This window comes from Amblyomma maculatum, chromosome 10 (genome assembly GCF_055883805.1).
Source record: "Amblyomma maculatum isolate TAMU_Amacu chromosome 10, ASM5588380v1, whole genome shotgun sequence".
Taxonomy (NCBI): domain Eukaryota; kingdom Metazoa; phylum Arthropoda; class Arachnida; order Ixodida; family Ixodidae; genus Amblyomma; species Amblyomma maculatum.
In genome coordinates, this window is record NC_139353.1 from 61,297,035 (window position 1) to 61,310,983 (window position 13,949).

The 13,949-nt window shown below is 42.7% G+C and overlaps 1 protein-coding gene across 3 annotated transcripts in view; it reads left to right on the plus strand.

The window, feature by feature from the left end:
- Nucleotides 1-8,789: 8,789 nt before the first annotated feature.
- The window catches only part of LOC146176641 (uncharacterized), a 33,058-nt gene continuing 27,898 nt past the window's right edge, over nt 8,790-13,949 (plus strand). For all 3 annotated transcript variants that reach the window (XR_014701190.1, XR_014701189.1, XM_084581022.1), the window contains exon 1: nt 8,790-9,092. The gene's annotated coding sequence lies outside the window, so the exon portion shown is untranslated. The remainder of the gene's footprint in view (nt 9,093-13,949) is intronic.

Below are 13,949 nucleotides of genomic sequence, written 5' to 3' on the forward strand. Positions count from 1 at the left end.
GTATATATATACATCGAGGCTGTCCTGTCTTGAAAACAGAATTTGGTGGACCTGCATAGGTTCATAATGTTATAAGGCAGTGTAGTTTTAATATGTCGAAGTTCATCTGCCTGGTTAGCTATATAGTACAACGAAGACCGGCGCAATGGCCATCGCTAGAGTGACGTGACAACTTCAGTTGCAAGGAAAGTCTGTACAATAGAAAAAGCGGAATATTCGCACAAATCTTCACAGAAGCTTTTCTGGAGAAGACATTTCTTGCAAACGTCCAACAGTCTGCTTATTCTACAGCCTTAAAAGTTTCACCGATAGACATGCACTTATTACGTAATTTTTGTTCTGACTGAGATTAGGGCAATAAATTTCATCAACTTCGCAAAGACCAAATTACCTGTAGCTCAAAATATTTATAGTAAAGTGAGAAACAAAACTGAAATAGCTGATGCCAATTACAACTCTCAATATACATGCATCATTTATTAAAGCTCGCTGTGAAAGGAAAAGAGAATACGGGTTAGGTGTCTTCTTGTAATGACGAGACCTATTTGCATTACAATCGTTTTCCAGTCTCCCATTACCTTCGGAAACCCTTCTGCGAGCACTCATTCACATTCCTTGACAACGTTTCATAAGGTTAATTACATATTCATCAAGGAAAACTCAACATAACATAGGGTAACTACCATGAAAAATAACAAACATACATTTCCCCGTAACAAAATAGGTCACAAGGAATTATATTGTTTGCTTCCTAGACACGGGAATATGATCGCGAACATAGACCAGACAAACGTATATTTGACAATCAGACCAAATATATCTGGCAGGACCTCCTGAGTCAGGTAGCAACGGGACAGTGAACCGCCGGCATTCAGTTCAGCAGCCACAAAAACCTATCTACGCATGCTTGGCAGGCGTGCTCGAGGTTGTCGTCGCCTTCTGCGGCCATACCACGATTGCATGCTGTAGGTATTTGATACAGGAAAGCAAGTAGAGAAAGTGTAAAGATAAATATGAAGCATGACTGTATTCACTTGAAGTGTGTACCGCCATTTCATCGAACAAAGGAACACGCAACACGTTTGCAGCTTTATTGCGCCAGGAAGGAAACCTTTAGCCTTACTGAAAATGCTGCAAATACAGTGAAACCGCTCGGAGCAACCTGCAAAAATATAAGTGTGAGCAGACCTTTCACGTTAATATCGGCTTTTGTTATACTGGAATGCTTGAAGCAAGCAAGTTGGTCAGCATATCAGCTAGAAAAAAAGAGCATTTCTCAGAAATCGCTTTCATTGTTCCAAGAACTGTTTTCCGTTACTCGGAATACACAAAGGCTCTCGGGTTAGTTCCGTGAGAAGACGTAGTGAGAAATACTTCGAAAAGAGCTGCGAGATGTACTACAATAAAACGGCAGGGTATCGCACTTTAAGCACTCCATCATCGGTGGCAATCCAACGATCGGGGATTACGTTCCGGAGACCATGTGCACAGCGCGTTGCAAGTATAGAGTGCCTCTTTCTTGGGACAGCACAGAACATTCCCACGGTACTCATTATCTTGGTAATTGCGCACTATGCCACTTCTTAGTAGTTTATTCATGGCGGTTCTCTGCCATGTCTTAATTATTGTTTTATGATGCCGGATGCCACCTGTATTCAGGATTTATGCTGAGTCATGTTGAGCTGGCTCAGTTTGGAAAATAGAGGGCAATAAAAGGCTGAATATTCTGCTTCGAACTGGCAGGTACTTAATTAAATTTTAAATAACAAGACAGGAAAGGGAAAAGAGCAAAATGAGAATACAGGCCCTGAAGAATAACTCTATTCGTCGTTTCTTCAATTTTTTTCGGTGCCGATCTCTCGACTGCAGAATCATCTAACCCCATTTTTATGCTATTTATAACTATGTTTGCTTCCCAGGTAGCTTATAATATAGCATTCTCTTTTCAATTGGTACCGGCGCTACACGAAGTTATACGTCCAAAGCAGCCTATTCAGGTCTTACGAATCATAGCTGCTTTAGAATTTTCATCTTCGCGCTCATCGTATTTTGCAAACATGCGGCAAACGTATAATATAAATATCTTCTTTCGAACACAGTCCTACCCAAGGCCATGCGACAACCCATCGAGCCACCTTAATAAAACTTGCACCAGCTAGAGCACCACAGAAGACCTTCAACTAGTGGAATATACTGATGCTACTCTGGGTAGAACTATATAGATCGGTCTACTTTCTGCTGCGGGTTTTATACTTTCGAAATAATAGCGACTAGTAAAATTCCCTAAAGTACACACATTATTTACATGCCGGCGTTCCTACACGTGTTCTTACTACATAATTGTGAATACGTTGACGTGAACCATAAAAACAGAGTAACAGCAACGTTGATGTTTTTGAGCAGTTTTTATTTATTCAATAAAGCTTTGCCGTGGCGCTTTCCTTGGTTATCACTACAGTTTTATGCTACCCTTGTTCCATTTCCTGTCAGCTCCTACCGACGCCAAGGCGAGGACTAGTATGCAAAACAAAATTTGAGTAACTGTGTCTTTGGTAGATCTTACGCTGTTGCTATTTTCGCCCTCGAAAAGCGTTTCAGATATGCATCTTGCTGATTAAATCAGCATCTCTTGTTCAGTCAAATGGTCTAGGACCTGCTTAGTGCATTTGATTTGAGTGCGAAAGTTGAAATCATATTTGAACACTGGTATGAACTATCGACAGCAAAGGCTGTTGGGATGTGGGTGTGCAGAACGTACATTATTTCGGAATAGTCAATTCACACCGTCATCGGAAGTGTCTGAGCAATTGAGGGGTTTTTACATTACTTATGTCATTAACAATACCAAGTCACTAGTTCTTTAAGCAGTGCCATAACCAAAGGCTTTTCTAAAACACATATCCGGTAACCTTTACAGCCGATAGAAACTTCCACTGCTTCTTGTGTTAACTTGATATATTAGTTGTGTATCTTCGATTTTCTTTATTGTTAAATGCATAATCTTCGGCGGTTAAAAATCGTCCGGTAAAGCGTAGGAGAAGACACACGCATTTTTCGATTGTTTTTAAAAAAACTAATTATGCTCGCACTCCCGGGATGGTCCTCGTAAACTTGACATTGAAAACAGCTTTAAATGGCTTGTTTTCGTGGTTTACCATGATATGGTATAATTATCATGCTTCATGGCTTACCGGAGTGCTCAAATGTTTAATACGTAGTCAGCTAGAGTTTCGTTTTCCGCCCGCGGGCATTGTTCTTCTCTGCCGACAATGGAACGGATCCTATCAGTGCTTTTACACAGGAACTAAGGGATTGATTCCTATGCCTTGCATCACTGACATTATACAAAAGAGCCGCAAAAGTCCCATCATTAGAATAAACAATCCTCAAAGGCGCATTGGATGTAAGTTTTTTGTCTCTGTTGATTGCAGTTCTGCTTTTAGGAATTTTTTAATATTTGAAACGAAGCCTTTGCATCAAGGATTCCTCCTGCGAAGCGGCATTTCACAATGGTTCATTAAACGTTGGTTCTACCCTGCAAAAACAAAGGCCCGCCCGCTGCTGATTTGAGACGTCAGGACGTTGCCGCCGTGTTTCCAATGCGGCTGGCTCAGTGCTTAAGATATCTGTAGGTTGTTGCCACCAGGAATCACAGCCAGCTCACACGACAGAACAAAGACCTTCTTCCATTCCGGAGCTGATGGCGCTGAAAGAAAGGTTTCGAGATGTTGAAGCAATTTTCCTCAGAAAAATGACAAGAGCTGGCCCTGAACGTTTATGCACTGACTTTCGCAACAAAGCATGGAGCTCCCTGTTTTCAACGGTGTTCCCCGAGGGGCCGCCGCGTCCAAGTTCACGACTCTTGCCACGTGTAGGAAGAAAGCCCAGTTGAGACATAGCGCTTTAGGAAAAACAATCGATATTCCCGTCTCCTCAGACAAATTTACGAAAGTGCAGTTTCTTGAAAAGCAGTACGTGAAAGAACTCTTTCGTTGATTTTTCTCCCAACATCGTCGACGCTATCTAAGCAAACATTCAAGGCCTTGAGAACGTATCATGTCGCGAATTCGAATTTATTCGAATGTACAGGAGCAAGAAAAAAGGGGAGCTGACATGGACGCCCCAAGCAATCCGTGTCAAATATAACAGGTTTTTGAACTTGTCAGCTTCGTTACAACATAAGTCGCCTGTAATATTGAAAACTTAATGCATTTTCTTGTGTAATGACTTTTTCGAGCAAAATAGCGTTTCATACTAATGTAAATGCAGTAGTTGGGGCTAAAGCGTAACCATTTAGATCAATAGAATGGTGCACAGCATTGTATGCATCTTTTGAGGATGCGTACTGGAGTATAAAGGGGGCATTTAGAAGACTCCTATTGCAAGAGAATTTATTTTGCGTAGCTAATAAATAGTAACATACGTCTTTTTATTATAAAATTAATCACATGTATACTTTGTTTATGTCGGCAGAACACAACTCACACTGCTCCATTCAGCGGAAAATGGAGTATCGCATTTTGGGCTTGAATTTTATGGCCCTAAATAAATTGATTACATTACTGACCCAACGATAGGGTGCAACTTAAACACACTAGAGTGAGTCATTCGAAAACATATTATGCATGTATTTAGACAGAACTGCCCGTTATTGGCTCCCGAGAATCAATAAATACTACCGACGTCTACCGCTTGGATAGGAGGTGGGTGCAATGAGGATCTTGCAATCGAAATCCATTACGGTGTTGCCGTACGAAGAGTAGTCGATGCGTCAAAATAACGCATGTCTTATACTCAATGGCAACATGCGTCACAAGATGGCAAGTATAAACCAACTCCAGATCTGACACTCCAAAAAATGCTACGACGTCAGGCCATTTCCTTCGATAATACCAAGCCATTCCGTTTCCCGTCGAGCAGTTTCTCCATTTGGGCCCGCCAAGGAACGTGATGGATAGGATGGCTTCACGTTCCTGCAATCTTAAAGCATCGAGTGAAGTGGAAAAAAACGATTCTTTTAGCATCGAGCTGCGAGGAAAAGAACTTCTTTTCTTCGCACAAGACTTTCAGAAAGCGGCGGGAATGTCCTGAAGCAGGCCAGCTACCCAAGCCTGCTATTTGTAAGCGAGGGAGTGCCTTTGTGGCTGACAGGAGCCTGAGACTTGTTCGGTCTACGTTGAAGGATCGCCTGCGTAAGATGGAGTCCTGGCACTTTGCGGAGAAACGTGCCCGACATCACTTGTTCACATCGGTTCTGCGCAGTACTCTGAAGATGGGACGGATTTATGGTAAGGGTTTTGCTTTTATCGACGAAATGGACGTTAAACGACTGATAACAAGCTCTGTTACTTTTATCGCAACGCAGATGTTCTGACACTGTTATAATTGATTGCTACAAGGACTCGAAACTTGCTCATGCATTTCTTTGCCTTTTCGGATAACATTACTCTTAGAGCGGTGGTGGACACTTTATAGTATAAGACATAACTAATGTTAGCTATTAATAGAGAATTTCTAAAAAATACTCTTCAAATGCACAAGCGGGTGAATCTGGTGATTTAAGTTTTAAAACATTGCACAATATGCACGCATTTGAGGAGTTAGAGAAACTTTTCTGCACAGCCAGTCTCTGCTCGTACATGATGAAAGAATGCCAATAAAACTCAATGGGAACAGAGGACCCAGTGTCGTAAAAACGGCTGCATTTTAATGTTTAAGGCAATGGCTGAACTGTCCTAACTGAAACATCAGAAAATAAAAATTGCACAAGCACAAGGACCACACAGCTGAAAAGAGTTCAGATTAAAACTCAGACGTTTTCTTTGTCCGCAAACGGGATAGGATTTCCCTTTTCAAGATCAAGAAAACAGCGCGGCTACTTGGGACAAACAGAGAGGAGATTAACGGACAAGCGCTGACTAACAACTGAAGTTTATTCGAAAAAAGGCACAGGTAATATACACTTTTTTCTCAAGAACCAGGACGCATGCGCTCCCAAACAAGCATCAGTCTAATCATGGGAATCCAAATATACAATCTCAGTGTCATGCAGAAGCACCGATGGCGTGCTCACGCAACTATCCCCTTTTCTATGGATGTGATAGGCTTCCGATAACTACCTGGTTAGTTGATCCTTATGCCTGTAGACTACATTAGTGTTGTTAAAAAGAGGTGTGCATAGTTTTTTATCAGGATATCTGGGATCACTTCCCTTTTATGTCTTCTCATCGAGAGTCCTCCCACGTTGGTATATTGTTCTTCGTTTCCTTCAAAAATAAGCAGTAGGTTGGTTCAAATGTCCTCATTGTACCCTACTATATAACGAAAAATCTAAAATGTTTTGAATATTTAAATCGAAAGCCCACAGCTTTCGGCTGTGATCAAGCGCGCGAAGTATTATGGTGCCTTCTTGAAATTGCAAAATCATTTTGACCTCTTCTTGCACTTTTCGTTTTCAGTAAAATTCTAAAGGACTCTCGGAGACTAAATGGGTTCTACTTTTTATATGTCAGCGTTGGTATCACCTTTATACGCGCTGAAACACGAGAGGTAATTTGCGTGTATGCAGTTGTGAAAGGTAGATTTGTAATCTGTCTCGCTTTTAATTTCACCTCGTTGTCCTTAGGACAGCTTCGCTGACCGCGTCTTCGTGTCGTAGTCTTTCCAATAGATCTCATAAACATTGCTTATGGGCCAGGCTTGAAGCTTAGGATGCAACAGCGCTTGAAGCAACACTGTTATGAATAGGTCAGTATAAGAGCAGAGTTGCAGAAACAAATGATAACCATTGAGTGCTTAAAATGGAGCTAATTATTGGAACTAAAGCGAAGAAAACACTACTGTCAGTACCTGATTGCAAAGAGCGTTATAACTGTTCCTTTTAGCATTTTTTGTGATTTTTTACTTTTTAGTGCTATATATTTCAACAATATATATTTCTAGACAGATATAAAAATGTGTATTTCTAATTGACGGTAGAATGCGCAGAATGAACTGGTTGGGCTCTAATGTACAACCAACTAGAGATTTCGCACCACGCACCACTGCAAAACGTCAAACGCAAATGGGACTGCGTGAAACTCTTCGATGCGAGTAAGCTGGTCTCAACATAGATACGATGTTGCATTACAATGTCATCTGTGTTCAACTATAAGATTATTGTCAAAGTTTCTCCTCAGCATATAATTGCAGAGCTATTCGAACCCGGATGCTTACCAGATTTCATCAATTTCTGCCAATTTGCTGCTTACGGTTTATGATTTTCATTATTTTTCCTTTTTCGTCTAATGAACAAAAACTCTTGCGCTCGTTGTGCGCGTGAAACACATTTTTCTGATGCATTTCACATAGCATATGCTTTAATCTACTTTATCAGACATCTCTAGTTATCTAGTTATCAGACACATCTGCCTTCCAAATTTCCGTTTCCGCTTCGGTTGATAACATTTGAACGAAATCATACAAGTTCACTTCCTGATGAGGTTTTATACAAACTGAATGTTCACAGTGTAGAAAAAATTATCATATACACATTTTCTGCCCCCTTGCGTATTTTTCCGTGTCCCCCACAAAAGACAACCCTTCCCGTCGAACGGGAAGTACTCGGATGGAGAAATTGTCTTCATTCTTAAAGACTAGCCAGCCCTGCTTGAAGATTGAGAGATAACTTACCAGCAAGGTGTGTTCGTAATGAGACAACAGCTAAAGCCTACAATCAGTTCATGCATGACGAAGTAACGATTGCCTCTTGAGTTAGATGGTCTGGAAGGCGCAGTTACTCCCACAGTGGACAAGTCTAGGTTATGCTTTTATTCCTCGATGGTCAAAAGTATAGTGTCCGCTTAGGTTGACTGCTCCAATTGTTTACTACGTTGCCAAACGTTCTGACAAAAACAGAGCGTCTTTTGATTGATTGATTGATTGTTCGGTTCACAGGAAGTGAAAGGCGCAGTATCTGTCACACTTGTAGCTGTGGACACCTGAACCGCGCCGTAAGGGAAGGGAGGAAGGTGGGAGAGAAAGTGGATAGAGAGAAAGAGGAGCCATATTTCATATTTGCGAATTCTCCATGTATTAAAAACAGCGCTTTTTTCTCTATTACCATCCCTTCTGGATCGATTTCATGTCGCGGTACTTGCAAAAAACGTGAGCATGAACGAAGAAAAATGTTCTTTCAAAGATGTCATCGACACAACAAAAATAAATAAAAGCCCAGTGCAACTACTTCAAATGCAATCAGCTCTTTTTTACTCAGCATGTTTACACGAAAGAGACACGGCCTTTTCTGAGAGCCACAGAGAACTCCAAAGTCTTCGTACAGAAAGAAACAGCGCACCAATCCACCACCGGCGTGACAGCGCCTTAAACATCCGGCCACAAGAAATTGGCCCTGCCACGCGCTTCGATCGGCCAAATGGCTCGCCTTTTCCCTTCTTTCCCCCTTTCTCACTGCATTTTCTGTACCGCTGGCGCCACCTGGTGTCGGGGCATGGTACTTCGCTTTTTTTGGCGTATGGCTTAGACCCGGACCCGGCAGTTGAGTGGTGCGGCAGTTAGAGCGAGCAACCGAGAGTTAGCGCGACAGAGGAAGGAGCGCAGCTGTACCGACTGGCCCGGCGCGTCGCAGCGGCCGCAATTGCGAAAGGGGCGTGCCGTGAGCTCGGGTGCGCGCCACTTGTACTGGATAGGCGCTTCAGTTTAGTGACATCGCTGTCATCCCTCCTCTCGTCGAAAGTGACCGGGACGGTGCTGAAGGAAGTTCGTAGAGCGCTTGGGGTGGTACTCTGAATGCCGGGTGCTTCAGAATTTGAGTCAATGCGTGTGTTGAAACAAAAGCCGCATCGCTAAGATAAAAAAGAAGAGGACTTACCTGCGTCCGAATAATCTTCAGCAGTAGGCTTTCTACGAAAGTGCCGTGTCATACCGTGTCGGACCTGAAAACCTGGTCGCCGCAGTTGACAGTTCTGTTAAGTGTGTGCATTTTTTTTTTCAGCTCCGTGAATACGAGAATTTTACTCGTTGTTGACGGCGAGCTGTGAATAATGATTGTTGTGGCCGCCCCCTGCTAGCGCATAATTTGTCAAGCAGAAAAGGTGAGCCCTCATATATCTTCTCTGGCGTAAAAACACATTGTTCTTCTTTCTCGAGTGTTGCGCTGACAGAATATTCTTTCTCTCAGAAACGCATTGCTCTTGTGTTTCGAGTGTTTGCGCTAAGAGGATTGTTTCTCACCTAAAAGCACATTGCGCTTACTTATTGAGTATTTCACTGAGAGAGTGGTTGTGCTTTGCAAATAAGAAACGCCTAAAAAAGGTCCAGAAATATTATTTGCATACACTGTTTCCTCTTAATCTGATCCGCGCTGCCTTGTATATCATAGGCCTGGAATCACTTGTGCATGTTCGCCCGCAGAGAAAGAGAGTGAAGCTCCACGCTTCCCAGTAAGCTATAATTTTCATTTATCGGAATTCTTTTCAGGATGTAGGTACACACGTAAAAGGCTGAGCAGAGTTGGAAACCTTAGTTCTGTTAACTTCGCGCAGCGTTATATCCTCGAAAAAAAAAAACGACTGATTTCTCTATGACGCATAACTGATTGCATACGTCTGTAGCATTTTATTTTTTTTTTTTTTAATTTCTCTTCTGTCAGAGATGCCTAACGGCCGCCTAGACTGAAAATCCTTTTTTTTTTCGCGCTCTCATTACCTCCTTCCGCCGAGAAACCGTGATTTCTGCTGCATATTTCAGCAAAGAAATACGGTGATTAATGTAGCTCAATTCTTTGAATGTACTATAGTAATAGAGAGCGCAGTTCAGGGATTAAGTAAGCCATAGCAGACGGGTATGTTTGATTAGTGACTGTCATTGTGCGAACATTCTGTCAGGATAATAGCGCAGCAGTTCTGTTGAAAATATTAAGCGCGAGCAGCGTTTCGATACAGGCATGTATGCAAGAGCCCCTGCCCTTAATTGCCGGTCGAAATGCATCTAGGACCACTTCACAGTGATAACCACTGTTTCGCAGCCTGATGCCACAAAATAACTGAATACATTAGCTCTTTCTGCGCTGAGTGAACAGCAGCGTTCCCCAAATATTCGGTGGTGATTTGAAACTCACTTCAGAACTGACCTTGTCGTGTCCTTCTAGATAAGAAATGTGTGTCACCTGACCTTAATTGTTAATTCTGTATGGTCCTACTTCTACATCATGAAAATTCCGCTGACAGTATAGGATTGCGCAGACCAAACCTTTCCGCACGATCAGCGGCTCCATCATCGATCTGGTTGCGGGAATGCACGGCTAATTGCACGGGATCGGATTCGCGTACGCACAATTGCTCTATTTTAGTCCGCACATGTCTAAGGCGATAATTTAGCAGAGTGGTGCAGTTGGCTGGGTTCATTTAGCAGGGAACAAAGGGAACTGGAAATAATCATGATTGGGATGTGCGCCTTCCCCTTTTCTACACTGTCATGAAGCGTTATCAGGTCTAGTTACCCGCACTACACATTTATTTGTTTTTCCAATTTGCATAAGTGCCCTTAATTTTTTTATATGAGCGAACAATACAGTTTAAATGAAAATTTTGGCCAGCACATCGCTAGGCAAAGTTCCGGACGCCATTTGGTTTCCCTTTTTGGTGTGTATGGGGCAGTCATGAAGTCATCTGAAGTCAAGGTATTGTTAGAAAGCGACAACTATCCGCACTCATCTCTTGCAGTCATTTGCCTTCAGTGCTGCTGTAAGGTTTAAATGCTTCAATTAAATCGAAATTGAAAACCTCGACAGAGGGAATATGTCTCCTTCATGAAGCTTAGCATATGTGAGGAAAAATGCGAAGAGAAATTAGCTCGTTCATTGCGGTATGCCACAATTGCATTATTTGGTCTCTTCGGTAGCCTCTGGCTCTCATACGCTTCATTTTGAGACACAAACACTATATTTTTTGTAATATTGTTATGTGATGACAAACAAGAAGACTGCAGAACATTGCGACAGGATGAAAGATGATATTATTGGCTGGCCTAGTGCGAGGGCTCCTCTCGCGCACTGCCGATCTTCGCAACACTTCCCGAGGCCACCGAGCGATCGTCCCGATCGGTTCATTCAGGTTGGTGGTGACGTGACAGTGAGGATGTTCAAGAAAAGATAGCAGAAAATGATGCGCTTGCCATCCTGATGAAGATGACCCCGATGACGTTGGGTGATCCGCCTCTCCTGGAGCTCTTCAGCCATCCGCCACCAGCATCCATGGGACCGATGACTCGAGGTCACGTCGTGCGGCTGTGCGAGGCGGGGGTTGCGTGTTCGTGTCTTTCGGTTCTTAGGGTCCGCCGGGTGTTTGTTCTGATCTGGTCTCTGGTCAGTTCGTGTGTGCGCCTTGTCTTCCGATCCGGGCAGGGGCAATAGTTGCCGCTGGTAGGGTCTGAGCAGGAAGTTCTGAGGCGAAGCTGAGCGGCGATATCCCAAGGCTCTCGGTCGATTGTCCCGGCGTACGGATGGCGTCGATGCTCCAAGGGAAGAATGGAAATGATTTACCCAGCCCCTCCACAAAAGTGTTGCGTGGTGACAAGAAAGAAGACTGCACAACATGACGACAGGATGAACGATGATTTTAATGGCTGCACTAGCGCGAGGGCTCCCCTTGTGCCACTGCCGATCTTCTTCATCGCAACAATAAGTATCTAACGCAACCTACAAAATGCCTCCTTGTAATAAAGATCCTTGGCTAGCGTATCTGACTGGCAAACGAAATCGGCTGCGTTCGATCCTTATAGCACTATTTTATTGCTCATAGCAATTTGTGCATTTGACACTCGTCTAAGTTCAATTAACGTCTGTGGCAGATTAGCATCTTATAATTGCTATTTATGCAAAGTTTTATTCCATTCTGATTCCTTGTGACGTCACGACTCTCTCGACTCACTGCCAATGCTAGAGGCTTCTCCACTCAACCACACCATTATAAATGTCGAAGTTAGAAAGGTGACAAATATTCCCGTTCCACGTAATATGGTAGAAAGCAATAATGCTAAACTAGCGGCTGGCATATGGGGCACACAAGGGAATTTACAAACATGTATAAAGGAAATGCACACAGAAGAAGCAGCACATTCATTTTATTTATTTATTTCAATATTTCAAGGGCCCTTGGGTGAAGGCTTTACATGAGGGGTGGGCAAACAACCTGGTGTTAACAGCCTTTGTAAATAGTTTCAACTGCTGCGTACAGATAATTTCCAAAAGTTTCTTGGAAGTCTAAAATACGTCCTTACACACATCTTACTAAAAAACAAATTGAACGAAATTATCAGCGGTCTTTGTAAGCCATCAAGGGTGGTATTGGCCGTTACAATTTGCAGAGGCGCAGGAGAGCCAACGCAAGTATCAAAAACAGTATACAGTGTAAAGACGTTCTATAAGCATGCAGCTTTTCTCCTGCCTAAGATTTGACAGTTTTCCTTTGTAGTACCACTGCTGACTGGTCCGAATTCTCAGAAGTGTCCTTCATTACATTTAAGTAATTTGTGTGTCCTATATATCCTCTTTTCCTAGTAGGGCCTGAAATGGCAACCATCTGTATTTATAAACTAAGCAAAGACGCTAGCGGACAAAAGCAAGAAAAGTAGAGACAGATACCGCTTCTTCTAATATGAAAAAAATTTGAACAAAGCAAAAGGAACAGGAAACGTGCACCCCTAATATCCCGCCTCCTACTCTTTATCGCCGTTATACGATGTATTTGAGAAATTTAGTACAGAGCCGCATGATAGTTTCGGCCATTGCCACAGCATTGACCAACGAAACATGAGAGTCTTCAACTCTTTTCGTGCAAGTCATAACGTTAGCAGCGCTCTCGGCGTTAACAACGCTTTGAAGCATGCAAAGTATTACACAGAACCAATACAGATTAGCTTAGGGAACACGAAAAACGGACGGATGGCTAAACATTTCGTGTGCCTTGTTACTAAAATATGGACTCCTATGCCTCTATTGTAGAAACGGTTGCTTTGAAGAGTCTAAATACAGTGCCTTTTTTCTACCGCGATGTTGATGTCACGTGCCCAAGCCGAAAGAGCACTAAGCCCGAGCTGTACAAAACCCTGAGCAGTGCTAAGTTAAGATGTCGAAGTTTGAGGGGCTGAATGAAAACAACAAATGAATCCTTTTCGGGGGCTGCAGATGTTCTATCCAAAATTGTCATGCTATCTAAAAACCTCAAATATTTTGCGATTCTTTCTTAGCCCGCGGTAGCTAGTGCTTACGTGCACTTCAGCAGAACAGTTTCCTTGGTATAAACGTTGCGGAAAATGTGGCCCTCGTTCCGAGGCATAATATTACATATATAAAATTGCAGTTGCCGCTTATATTTTGGTATTTTTACGAAACAAAGCTCTCAGTTGGAGGCCTCTTAAGAAAAGAATTGAAACTAAACGTACTGCATTAATTTATTGTTTATCTACCGCTCCCTCAAGATGCAGTATTTAACAAAGAAGCATGCTATATCAGCTTTGCCAAACGTGCCCATGGGTTGTAAAATTCATAAATTACGAACATACACCTTCAAGGAGCGCGAAATGTGATATATAAGGTATAATACCTAAAACGTGCTGACACTGGAACCTATTCCAAAGGAGGAATGCAGACGCTTGAGAAACACTTAACAAAGGCGAGCTCGAAACCAATTTACGCTCGCCTTGCTCTCGGAACATGAAAAGGCACATACAGCGGCCAGAGGGGCGGAATGGGATCACCTTTATGTATAGCGGCGCTTCGTAGCATTTCCAAACCTTGCTTTTCTTGCTTACGTTTTTTTCTTTCTCATCGCTAGAAGCAGGAAAAACACAAAAGAACCTTATAGCCCGGTCAGCTTAGTCTGGCGCCTCTTTCCTGCACGGTCGTTTTCGCAAGTACTTCATATGGTGAAATGATGATAAATAGCGAGCAA